The sequence below is a fragment of the Rhynchophorus ferrugineus genome, unplaced genomic scaffold, assembly GCF_030347505.1.
Source record: "Rhynchophorus ferrugineus isolate W39M unplaced genomic scaffold, kcgeb_rfMv2 rfM6, whole genome shotgun sequence".
Taxonomy (NCBI): domain Eukaryota; kingdom Metazoa; phylum Arthropoda; class Insecta; order Coleoptera; family Curculionidae; genus Rhynchophorus; species Rhynchophorus ferrugineus.
In genome coordinates this window covers 31321832-31335362 of record NW_027472585.1, presented here as the reverse complement: position 1 = coordinate 31335362, position 13531 = coordinate 31321832, and the positions used below count along the sequence as shown (strand labels likewise).

The 13531-nt window shown below is 30.9% G+C and overlaps 1 protein-coding gene across 2 annotated transcripts in view; it reads left to right on the top strand.

Moving 5' to 3' along the window:
• Positions 1 to 13531, top strand: part of LOC143198238 (uncharacterized) — a 126461-nt gene that overhangs the window by 79878 nt on the left and 33052 nt on the right. The gene's annotated exons all lie outside the window — the stretch shown is intronic.

The window sequence follows — 13531 nt, the reverse complement described above, 5'->3', positions numbered from 1 at the left end:
TAGCCTCTAATTAGGCCAACCGAACTTTATATGTTGTCTTTTGTGGGCGTTTACGACGTTTTTATCACGTGTTACATACTGAGTCATAATCTTAATTTAATTATCGTTACTTCTCATTACTATTTTTATTTTATTGTTATATCCACATCCAATCTTTTTTAACACTATTTATTTAATGTAATAACCCTCCATTTCGACCTATCTATCGATTATTGACGGCAAGGTACAAAAATTATTATGCAAAAAAAATTGCATCAGCGTTATGGAAACAACATTACTCTAGAGACCAAAATGTGTCTCATCTGAATATTCGTGAACTCAAGTCACCAGAGAAAAAAGAAGCAGTCACTAAAACTTGCCGAAGACTTAAGCTATACTTGAAGTATTTCAATTCAGTTTTAGTGTTTAATAATATTGATCCAAAAGTTATTTCACTTCAAAAATGGATAAAAATATTGATACTTAGATAATCTAATTCGATCGTTGATGAACTATCAAGTTTTAATGGTACAGTAATTCAAGAGCTCAAGACAAATGTTAATAGACAATAAATGTCTGCTAAAAATCCAACAGAAAAAAAAACTAAAAATAGAAAATATCTTCATTTATCGATTAAATATTGCCAAATATAGCATAATCAAGTAAAAAAATATTAGATCATCTGCTCTGTTCTTGTGAGATGACTCCATCACTGTCAAATAGAATCAGTCGCGTTATTTTGTAATTTCACTTCATATTCAGTAACGAATAAAATGTATAACTATTACCCAACTCTAGCGAGGTAATTAAATTAAAGCGAGTTAATGTTAGTTCAGTTCGTGTAACGAGAAGTAAAATAGAGGAAAACAAGATCTGAAGAAATGTGAAACATCTTAAGGATTTTTACGCGGATGGGATCCCAGAATACTATTGCAACAAGTAACTCCCGGTGTTATTATTTATAAGTATTTTCATTCTAGAAATTTCGATGTTAAAGATGAGGACCAATGAGGGTTTATTTGGACTGTACCCACTTAACGTGGGCTCCTAACCACGGTCCTCGGCATTAAGCCGACCGACTAGCCAGTGACCAACTGACGTTTGACAGCGTGACTGGGATGGTTATTCCTTGTCGGATTTTCCACTGTTGTCTATAAAGACGTTTACTCGCGATTCGAACCCGCGACAATCGCAACCGTGGGAGGGCCGACCTGTCGTACAAGACTCTCTTAACTATGTAAATCTGGCTTCAGGAGAGAGAAAATCAATTTTTCACACATAAATCTCCAAAGTTTCACAGTGGCACGGGTATCGTAATTTACCAAGAAAATCCAAGGGTAATCGATCAAAACGGCGCATATATAATTTATTAGTATTTAAAATTTATAAGTATTAATTTGCTATGAAGATGAAAAAAAGAAAGGAAATTACTTTTCCCAAAACCCCGAACATAGATTTATAACATAAAAAATTCCACAACAGTCTAGATGTTTTTGTTACCGCATTTCTTATTCAGTAACACCTAAAATTGGTGTACAAGTTACACTCAAAACTGGCGAGATGGTTAAGATTTACAGTCACAGTTCAGCCTGAGGCGTTTTATGAATATTTAACTGGGCCACATAGGCCTTTTGCGAAAACACTTCGTTCAAATGCCATACAAATTTCAACGGCATTCTACGTTATACACCCCCCAAGTTCACGGGATTGTATTTATTTTTTAATGTCCGAATTTTCGTACACCATTTTATACAAAACGAACGAAAGAATCATAAATAAATGATTCTGTGATTTCAGAGCTTTTCAAACATGGATAATATTATTTTCTAAAATATTATTAATATATGTAAACTGATAATGGTTTCTTTATACCAGATACTTGATTCCTTCATAAACACTAATACAGAATACAGAATTTTGTCCCTCGATTTTTAATCCGGCATGACGAGACGGTATATTTAATAGGCTAGCTATTATATTAGACTTAGTAGCGTTTAATATGGACGCGAAAAAATTAATAAAATTTAAACAAGCCAACCCCAACGAGCTGTATTTGTTTAATTAACTGTAATTTTATCAAAAGGCATTTTATTTTGTTTAAACCTGACAATTTATCTACATTTATTTTTTTATATATATATTTTAAAGTCTCATTTTACCAACTATGAGTTTATCTGGACCGGACCTAAAGTTTAACGTGGGCTCCGAACCACGGTCCTCGGCATTAAGCTTACCGACTGGCGAGTGACCAACTTTAGAAATCATCCCAGAAGACATCCGGTCTTACCCAGCCTGGTTACTGGCGTGATTGGGATCATTTTCCTTGTCGGATTTTACACTCTTGCCTAGAACATTCACAAATTTTAAACAATCACAAACATAAATTGACGACCATGCCCTGGTATTGACTTGTTATGTTGGAATTCAATTTTTACTAAATACCGAAAATACGGGTTTTTGTGAAATTAATACTGGTATTTTAAGTCTTTTATATTGTAGTCTCCTATTTTTGAAATCCGGGATATCTGTTAGCGACTTCCAGTTGTAAACCAGTTGATTAATAAATCGTAGTTATCTTTGACATTTTACGAGGGCAGTTTCATAAGTCAACGACTTTTTGAATTTCTCGCGCAGTAACTTTAAATGCATCAATGCTGTCCTCAGCTGCCATCTATTAATGAACTATTGTAAGATTTTGAGCAAGATGTTTTATGCAGTTTATGTTTAACAACCATTGACTGTCTGCTTGAATGTTAACAAAAATGCACAATTTATTATGGGTCCTTTACACGACTAATTTCAATGATTAAGAACTGGTTTATTGGTGTCGTTGTGGTCGTACCAGCTCAAGTGGAGCCGAACGTTCAAGTCGACGAAAAAAAGTTCTCATTCTAGAAATTGTCTATAAAATCGATGGATGCTATTGAATAATCGAAAGTACATGAGGTGGTTAAGGTTTTAGTTTTTTATATCTGCGCGATGGTTGCCTTGATTCCTCACACTCGACCATAAGCTCAACCATTTGACCACTTCGAAGGATCGCTTCGCTTCATGATGTTCAATCATGGATAAATTCCAAAATACTGGAAACCAAGGAACAATTAAAACAGTGGATATCTTAAGCTACACACGATGTCGTTTATATCTATTATCTTAAAAATGATAAAACGATCACCGGTGAATATTATTCAAGACTTTTGGACAGATTTGATATTGATTTAAAGCAGAAAAAGAGTTGTTCCATCAAGGCACAAGTCACTATGACAAAATCTGTAAATTGGGCCAGGAACTGCTACCCCATCCAACGATATTCTGCAGATTTAATTTCTTACCGATATTTTATCTTTCCAAACCTGAAGAAATGGTAGGGTGGTAAGAGATTTGGGTGGAATGAAGAGGTGATCACTGAAATCAACCTTGAAGAAAGTTGAAAGAAATTGGTTAATTGGTTGAAAGTTAAAAGTGAATTATGTTGAGAAATAAAACGCCTCTTTATCGAAAAAAAAATCACTGCCTTATCAAAGAGCCCTTGTCAATCACAATACTACGCTACTGGATGTATGATATATGATTACAGGGTTTTTCTATAATATAATGCATTATTGACATTTTTTTTTTGATTGCGACAAGCATTTTATTTTTTATTTTAAAATATCAAAGCTCAATATAAGCCGAAATCGTTTACATAAAACACACGGCATAGTTAACCATAAATAGAAGACTGATTTCAATAATACTGCCTTCTTTGGCCTTGTCTCCTCATCCAATAAAATCTTCATGTTAATGAGCAGTCTCGGGCCGAACAGGATTTTTAATAATGCATAAAAAAGGCAAACCAGTATATCGAAAGTAAGCGCCGTTACTGCTAAAACGATAATTTTACGTTTTACGTAACGAGCGCACCGTGCGATAGGGTCTAGTTGCAACCTTTCGATTGCATCAATATATTTAGAGTTCATAAATAATGTAAGGACGTAACGAGGAATATAGCCGAACGTGACCATGAAGAAGATGTCGGATGACTAATAGGGTCATCGATATACTGAATTGGAAAAAAGTAATTTCCGTTTTGTAATATAAAATGACAACCGTATTCAATAGTTGAAGGACAGATAATTGCTTGAATATATTCGTTAAAAGATTTTCTCAAACTTTGACCAACTCAAAAGAACATCGATAGGAGTCGCCTAACTGCAATTGACTCTAACATTAGCAATTACGAAATTTGCGGCACCAACAGTAATACATTGTTTGAAAAGTAGAAGTAAGATGTGATGATAGTAAAAATATTTTATTATTTATTGTATACATTGTTACTAGTCGTTTCCGTCTAACCTACAATTTGTCTTTATGCTAACTTAAATCTAGGTATATAACTAGGAAGACCCATCGGCCCTAACTCAGTCTCTGGTGAAATAATGTTTATACATGTCACTGCTGAATTATATGCACCTCACTACACAACACTACACAAGATCAGATGGTTTGATTCTTTTGAGTCTGTGCCCTGTTCTGGTGGTATCCAAAAGTTGCAATATTTCAATATTAGTATGAGAATGGAGTCTTTCCTCATACCCCCTTGCAATTCTCTTGATTTCTTGACTGACTGTGGGTATCTGAAGGTCTCGATGTACAATACCTCTCAGGACTTTGTTCTGAAAAATTTGTATTGTATTAATGTTAGTCTTTGCAGAACATTCCCATAATTGAACTCCGTATGTCCATATAGGTTTCAATATTTGCTTATATATTAGCAATTTATTATGTACTGAAAATTATGATTTTCTTCCAATTAGCCAGTACATTTTCCTATATTTCAAATCCAGATCTTTTCTTTTCTTCTTTATATGTTCCTTCCAGCGAAGTTTTGCATCGAGATTCATTCCGAGATATTTAGCGTTGTTGCTATATGGAATGATAGTGTTATTTAAAGTTATTGGTGCTTGTACGGTCTGTTTATAGGTGAACTGCACATGTACAGATTAATTCTTATTTTCCAAGCTTGTGTCCAATTATTTATATTGTCACTTGCCTGTTGTAATTTTCGTGAGGCTTCTTCACTATTGTCTCCGCCAGCTATAATCGCAGTATCATCAGCAAATGTAGCCAACGTGATATTTTCCATTTGTGGTGTCAGATAGTAAAAATATGATGTTTTTACATATTTTTCATTTTTTGTGTCGATCCTTTGTTATATTTATGGTAAATTTGTTATTTTCCTAATTAGCCCCTCCCTAGTTGTAAATTATTATACGACGATTATTGTTTTTAAAATTAACAGTAAGAAGTGTGCATTTAAATTATAATTACTAATTACCAGTTCAGGAACATTTTGTAGGCAGAATTTTCTACAAGGTTTAAAAACTGTGGTGGTAACTTGTATAACAATATATCTGTAATTGTGAAGGAAATCAAAAACCTATATAAGACAAATATAGCCTAATAAATTACTTTGAAGTATTATAACATCCATAAAGATCTAAGAGTACCTACGTCAATGCAGAAATTAAATGGTTTGCAAAACAACACGAAATAAGATTAGGTTAAAATAAGAACGTCGAAATGTTGCAGTTGCTCGATAATAGTAGATTTACACGGAAATTGAAAAATGTAAAATAAGTCAATGGTTAAACATATGTGGAATATACATGTTGGAGTGAATACAGATCACCAAACTTTGGGAAACCATTCCATACAAGGTTTACCATGGAAATTTAGTTAAAAACAGTACTATTCAGATCATTAAAGGCAAACTATATGACGGAGACACAGGCGATAATCACAAATAATTATAGCTATAACTATAAGCTGTCCAGACGGGATAACGACCACGTATACCCCTTTCGTCGTTTCTTTAGGAGGGAGGTGTTATATCGCGCGTCTGATACGATAAGAGGGCTGTGTATTCGAAGAGACAAGGCGGTGTACTTATGTTAAGATTGAATGGAGTGATAAATAAACTGTCTAGGCATATTAGAATAGATTTAAACCATCAGTATTGTTTTGTACTGTTTTTGTACGTTTTTTTTATTTTTTTTGTATTTGTTGAACAGCAACAAATGGCGATTTCTTTCCATGTAATAAAATAGTTTTTGTTATTTTAAACCGTTAACATATCATAAATTACATCCATTACACGCTGCTTAACCTTGACTTTTGAGACTTTAGGCTAATCGCCTAGTTTAAATAATATTATTAAGACAAGAGTTACTATGTAGTGTTAAATAAAAATTTTTTTAACCATACTCCACAACATATTATAAGCTATATGTAAAGAAGAAATTCACATTTAATCTCTATTCTAAATAATTATGTGTTTTTTTTTAAGAATTTTATCTTTATCTAATTGACTCTTATTGTTCCTAACTAATGAATTGTTGAACGACTATTATGTTAATATTACCGTGAACATAATATATAGGTATAATTTTCATGCGATTATTACTGATTTCAAAAGAAATTCATAACATTTAAGATACATATAATAAATTGATAATTAGACATCAGTAATTAAGTAAGTTTTCAATTATGTTCTATAATGCACATTTCGATATTTTCATAACATTTGAGAAAAGAAAATGTATATTATATATTGCTTTGTTGTAAGAAGAAATATTTGTTTAGTAGTTAGTTGTCTTAATAATGAACCATTAGAGCGATCAACTGCTATTATATATGCAATATTTCAAAACCCCTCATTTTGAGCTTTGTTCTATAGTAATCGTTATATGGAGGCAAACAGAGGTAGAGAAATTGGAGAAAACACAAAGCAATATTATTACGTAAATACATATACAAATATTGAGCTCTAAATAGGATATTGGAGGTTCTAAAAAGTACGTTCAGTTTATCTTGTGTTTTTCAAAACGAATTTATTCATATAAATTTAAAAGCACTAAACAACGATGTATGTGCGGTTTTTAATGATGGTCCTTTGTAATTTTTGTCGAAATTTTGCTCTAAAAACTGAACCAAGTAATTTTAAAAATTCTATGAATAGAAGATGAAGTATTCTATTCGGTTTTGTACTTTGATATTGTATATAACAATCAGAACCATTATACAACATAATTTCAGCTAAATAAATGGTATCAATCAATATGTTATTGACTGGTTCGCTAATTTTAAACGTTGCTGTACTTTTTATGCCCATCCCTTAGACGGCTAGATTCAGCAGACGCTTTAAAATTTCAGGAAATTAGATTTTAGTTTCTTAGTCAGTATTTGTGCGCCTAACTTCAGAGGGTTACCAAAATATTTATTTTGAGGATGTATCATTCTATTCTATATATTAAAATATTTACAAAAACCATTGAATCTCTCTTGAAAAAAATTTAATTTTGATAAAGCAAGAAATTGGACAAAGGCCATATTTTATTGCAATATAATATATTGATAAAGTAATATTTGAGACCTCTATCAAATAGTGACAAGATTTCTCTGACCAGAATTGAATTAAAACTAAGAGTACTTTCTTATGTGTCTAATAAAACTACAGGGACATAGTTCATTATTTAGCGCAATATCATTACTAGATCGACTAATTCCTTATGAAATTCTATTCGATATAAAACCGTTTTTGTACCATGTTAAGACTCCCTTAAACATTAAAGGCTTACCCAACAGATAGAAGCAATATCGTGGTCGTTACACCCGGAACTCGCAATGGTATTGTTCTTTGGTTGTGTTGGTTATGTCGTCAGAACCATTAATGTCTACGTAATTTATTTGCTCTACTATACGATTCATTTGCTCGAAGTTGCTAAATGAACAACAAAGATTTATTTTTGAATAATTGTTATTAAATTTACGAATATGATATAGGGGTAAATAAAATTCATGTTCATTCGTTAAAAAGGAATGCAACGTAATTGTTCACATAAATGTAAATACTTTCAAAAGAATAATTTTCCAAATAGTACTGAATCTTTTAGAATAACAATTATTTTTTGTATACAGGATATTGTATAAAAAGTAAATTAAAATGAATGAATTGCATTAATTGATGTAAATAATTAATTTAACTTGTGAAAGTGCAAAATTAGTATTCAATTTAACAGATTCTAAATAAATAATTGTATTTGTGTAATGGCTTTTTTTCGCTAAATTAAGAATAGTCAACCTGATTGTACAGTACATTTAAATCGTGTAGAAATTGTCTTTTAATTATACATTCAGAGTGCGATTGTTAATTTATTATTTTTCCATAATAAAAAAATAGCAGAAAAACGAAAAAAAAAACACGAACAGTTATCAGGTTTTTTTATAATTATTTTTAAAGAATCATATTCTTTAGTGTATATTTAACCAGTTGTGGTTTATCTGGATTTGACTCTACCTTTTGCTTAACATAGATCCTAGAAAATATACCTGGTTAGCGCCATCAATGAAATTGTTGCTTCTTATTGTTATAAAGAGCTAAAAATATCAATGAATTGAGTGCCATCAAAAATTTATATCGAAACTTTACTAAATAATATTGAAGCACATTTAGTTGGTGTTCAAGAGCTCGATTGTAAGAAAATCATATGGATGAGTTGCAGAGCGTACGATCTACATTACATGATTAGTTTGTTGCCAAATACTGTTAAACAACACCAGGAAAATACCAGCTCTTACATATTAGTCCAACCAAGTTTCTTTTGAAGTTTTAATAAATTCATGTAGTGCCATCATCATCATTACATCAGTTTATGTTGTGAAAAATATTTTTAACTAACCAAATCTAATAGTGTTTGGAATAAATCTTCATTGGCTAACGGCTTCCACAAATATTAATATCAGATGTTCAAATCATAAAAACCATTATTTGCAAGTATTTCATAAAAGCATATGGATGAGTTGCAGAGCCTACGATCTACATTACATGAATAGTTTGTTGGCAAAAACTGTTAAACAACACCAGAAAAATACTAGCTCTTACATATTTGTCTACCAAGTCCTCAAGTGTTATAATGAGTGATATCTAAACGGGTCTTGATTCGGCAGTCTATTACCTAATAAGTATCTTCATCTTCTCAGTATATATATACCTTTACTTCATATTCATTCATATTATACAACACAGGAATATGTGGGTTTTATTGTGAAGCCTTGTGTAATTGTTATTTTATATATTTTTTGTATTTTCAGGCCGGTTTTTACAAATTTAGTAAATAGATGGCAGGGCGTTTTCATTATCAGAAGATGACGTTGTATTTCACTATGTATATCTGTTTTTCTGTCAATACTAAATCTCTGATGCTAAATATCAGACGCACTCAATAGTAATTTTCCTTACTTCTATTTAAGTTTCCGGTTTATAGCCTTCGAATTTTTCATTTCACCTTTTTTATTAATTGTTCTGTGTCATTCGGACTATTTATTTCAAAATCATTTCCAAAACATCAAAACCAAGACTTACATACTTACATTTTTATTGGTAAAGTAATTTTTTCAATGGCATACAACAGTAACAATAACTAAATAATTAATTCTTATCACTGAACCTGAGAAAGACACATGTTGAACAAATTCATCAGAATTAACTAACAGACCTTAGCAATACTAAATTCGCAAAAATGTTATATCACTCTGTATTAGTGTCATTATTGATCCACTGCAGAATAAAACCTTCTTTGCCATGCCTATTATCTGTTGTTGAAACAATTTAATTTTAAATAATTACATACTAGTGACATAACATATGACATATGACCTAATGAAAAAATGTTTACCTAATGTGCAATTTCTTGATTTAATGATTCTTAAACACAATCTAATGCGTAAAAATCAACAATTGATATTCAAAATGAATTTTATGTTAATTAGTATTGTGCATAATGATTTTTACACAATTTTATTTAAAGAGCAATCAACCCTATTGCATATTTAAATCAATTATAAATTAACCCATTAGAATTTAATGAATTTAATGTCCATTTGATTAAACCTTACAGTGCAAAAATGTTTATTATGTTTTTAAATTTCTGTTTGTTTATTTATTTACTATTTCTGCAATAATTACATTTTATAAAATAATAATTTTAGGTGTAAATGTAGTAGAAGATTGTAGATTTTATAGATTTCTGTTTGCCAACTGTAGACTGAACAACTTTTGCTGATTCCAAAGTTAAACTTGTTTTCGTTCTCGATTATATACATTGATCGATTCAAATCAGTTATGTACATCGATAATACAAGGGGTTTGGGTTAAAAGGTAAATTATAAGGCTCCCTGGGTCTCATGGGAGACTGCATTAAAGTTCCCAATATATCAAGTGTATCAATAAGGCCCTAAACAAAAAAATGATCCTAAATAACTTCTCAATAAAGGAAACAACAATATTAAATAACCAAATATTATCAAATAATCTAAATCGGATAAATAGAAGTTCAGTTAAACTGGGACAGTATGCGTGATCAAAATATATCAAATATTTTTTTGGATTTGGTCAGAGACCAGGAATAAATGCGGTATGCATACTTCGAAGTCGAGGACCTAGCAGGAGCCGGATTAAATACTGACAAGAAATATCACCAAAACGATAAGAGAAAGAAGCTAAAACCGATGCTAGTCGACACCAAGTCAGAATCAAGTCCTAAATATAGACTAAAACAAATTTATCCTGATGGCTGGAGTTTAGCTGAGAATTCATGAATAACTGGGAGATAAATGTCCGGACTAATTGTAAGGCTGAGCTCGGGAGTTCTTGATAAACCAGACATCATTCGGAATTGTACTGAGAAATCACGTCAAATCCCTCTAATGTTGCCGGCTCTAGCGCCGTATAAACGAACACAAAACACTGTTTTCCTGTAATCGTTATTTAGAATTTAATGGATTATTTTATTTCATATATTAGATATATGCATATTAGAGTTTTTTTATAATGTTACGTCGATGGTAACAAATAATAAGCTGAAGATAAGATTTATTTTGTATATATTTAGATTTTATATTCTATTTCAAATATTTTTAAAACTATATCCATTTTAATTAAATTTTTTAAAAATTATCCACACTATACCGTCGGTGTCAACCGTACAGTTAAAAGCGAAGTCATTCCTTGCAAATTGTATTTGTATGAATTTATTAAAATAAATACTTGTTTTTTATTTGGACTTTTTTTTGTTACTAGAAGTAAACGTTATATATATTATGATTAACTAATGACTCAAACTGTATAAATAATGATTCAGATTTGCTTAAGGGTAATTATTATAACGTCTATGATAACATTTGTTTTAAAACTGTTAAATAAAATAAAAAATAAGTGTTTTCTTTATTGTTAAAAGCTATAATATGTTTAATAGACTCAATACATATTCTCATTTATATAAAAATTTGATATTTTTGGGTCTAAAATGTAGTTAGTTTTTTTAATGTATAATATTACTTTTTCCGGGTTAGAGCCTCGTTCATTGGCTAAAAGTAGCCGTTTTACAATCGTTACATATTGCACCTTCAGGGTGGGAGTTCTGATGCTGAGGCTCTACTAATCAGGTTTAATCCTATTTGATATGCTTCTATAATTATATAAACAAACTGTTTCACCTGAATTCTCAACACCCTTGAAGATCGATAGTAAAAGAATCGACTTTAAAATAAGACATTTTCTTCAATTCTTCAAAACACGTTAATGGTATGCTCGAAATATGATTTCATTTATATTTAGCATTTGATAATACTGAATACACAGATTGAATTTATAACTGATATTGACAGTTCGTTAATATTCTAGGGATTATTAGGTTTTAAGAGTTCTTATATTAAATTTGTTCAATATGATTATAATTCATAATAACTCCAGCTAATCATTCTCTCCATGTTTTTCTGTGCTTGGGATTGTTATAATAGATCCATTTTTAATCACTGGTAATAAACAGATGCAAACATTAGTTCATTTGTGTCGATGAATACAGCAAGTCACAAATTAAAAAGCACTCTCTGAGTTTCAATTAACGGAGAATATTTTCTACTTTAACTACTTTAACATTAATTTAGATAAAGTATCTGACAACAGACTTCTAGAAGCAACCATTTTTAAAACACAGAAAACACTTATATAGTGACCTTCAGCATCACTTTCTATAACATTAGAAATAAAACTACTCTAAAACCATATTATTCAACAATAACACGTTATCCATCATACGATATCTTTGTAAAATGCTACGAATTAAGTCCAAAACTTAATATCACTGTCAAATTTTACATAACATGTGGTTCTTTTTATACACACAATACACACAAAACAAATGTTTCCATTTAGAGGGTTCTACCACCTGCTACAGTTTTTATTTATATAGGCAACATATTGTAGATGGTCTTTCTTTATTTGGACACATTTTACTCGGCAGATACGACATATTATTTATTTATTTCTTTTGTTCCTAATAAAAAGTAATTCGCCACAATAACACAAACAACAAAAAGCGTTATTAATAACTAAGTAAATTATTTACTTAATATAAGTAATTTTATATAAATAAACGTGATATATAGCTGCACGTATTTCGAACTTGTATGTAAATGCAATGACTCCCATGCCATTTGATATCATGAAACTTCTGTTAATATTATTATTCATTATGTAAGGTAATGATAAAACGGAATTTCCCACGATCTAGTTTTATAAAATATCTTGATTGCTCTTTAAATGTATATTTAAATTTAATGAAAACAACGAAATCTCACATCAATTTGTATAAAATGGTAAATATATTTATTAGTAATAAAATAGTAATCACTTGATACTGAATCACTGATTGATACGATATTGATTATTATTTTTATTTTGACCTTAGTAATGAAAAAACATAAATGAAAAAAGAATAAATTTCGAAGTATTATCCATGATGGTCAATACACTTACGCTTGAACTAATCTTCCTAACACTTTTGCCACTCTGATTGAGGTACCGCCAAAACAGAATTTTTGAATAAATCAGCAGTTTCTTCAGAAACTAAAAGCGTGGGTCATGCAATTTATACCTCATGTGCGAACATATAAAAAGTTACTTGGTGCCAAATCGGTACTGTGCGGAGGATGACCTATCAATTCAACGTCTGGCCAATTCAATATATGATTATTTTGGCCGATGATAAAGAATGACTTCATTGTCATTCTAGTATACTGGTCTGAAGCACTTCTGGTAAAAAATGGTTGTGTACAATATTCACCGTTTTACGTTACTCTAAAAGCGCGGTTGCCACATGTTCAATTATTCTGGAGATACAGGCTCATTGGCTTTCGCATACGAATTACTTTTGTCGGATTTGGCTCGTCTTAAATACACATGCAGTGGATTATTATTTTATTTGAGGATTATGCGCATAAATCCCAGGTTCGCCACCTGTGTAGTTGTTATATACAGCTTTTGAAGAAGAAAGAAAACTATACGGGATGCAACGTGAACAAATATTTTTCACAGCTAAATGTTGTTCGTCATAAATGCAGTATTTTATTGATACTCGTCATTCTAATACTCAAGAATGCTCTCTACCTAAGACAAACTGGGCCAATATAAGGAAGAGGCACTTAAGCCCCTCATTAATCTTCCAGAGGATAT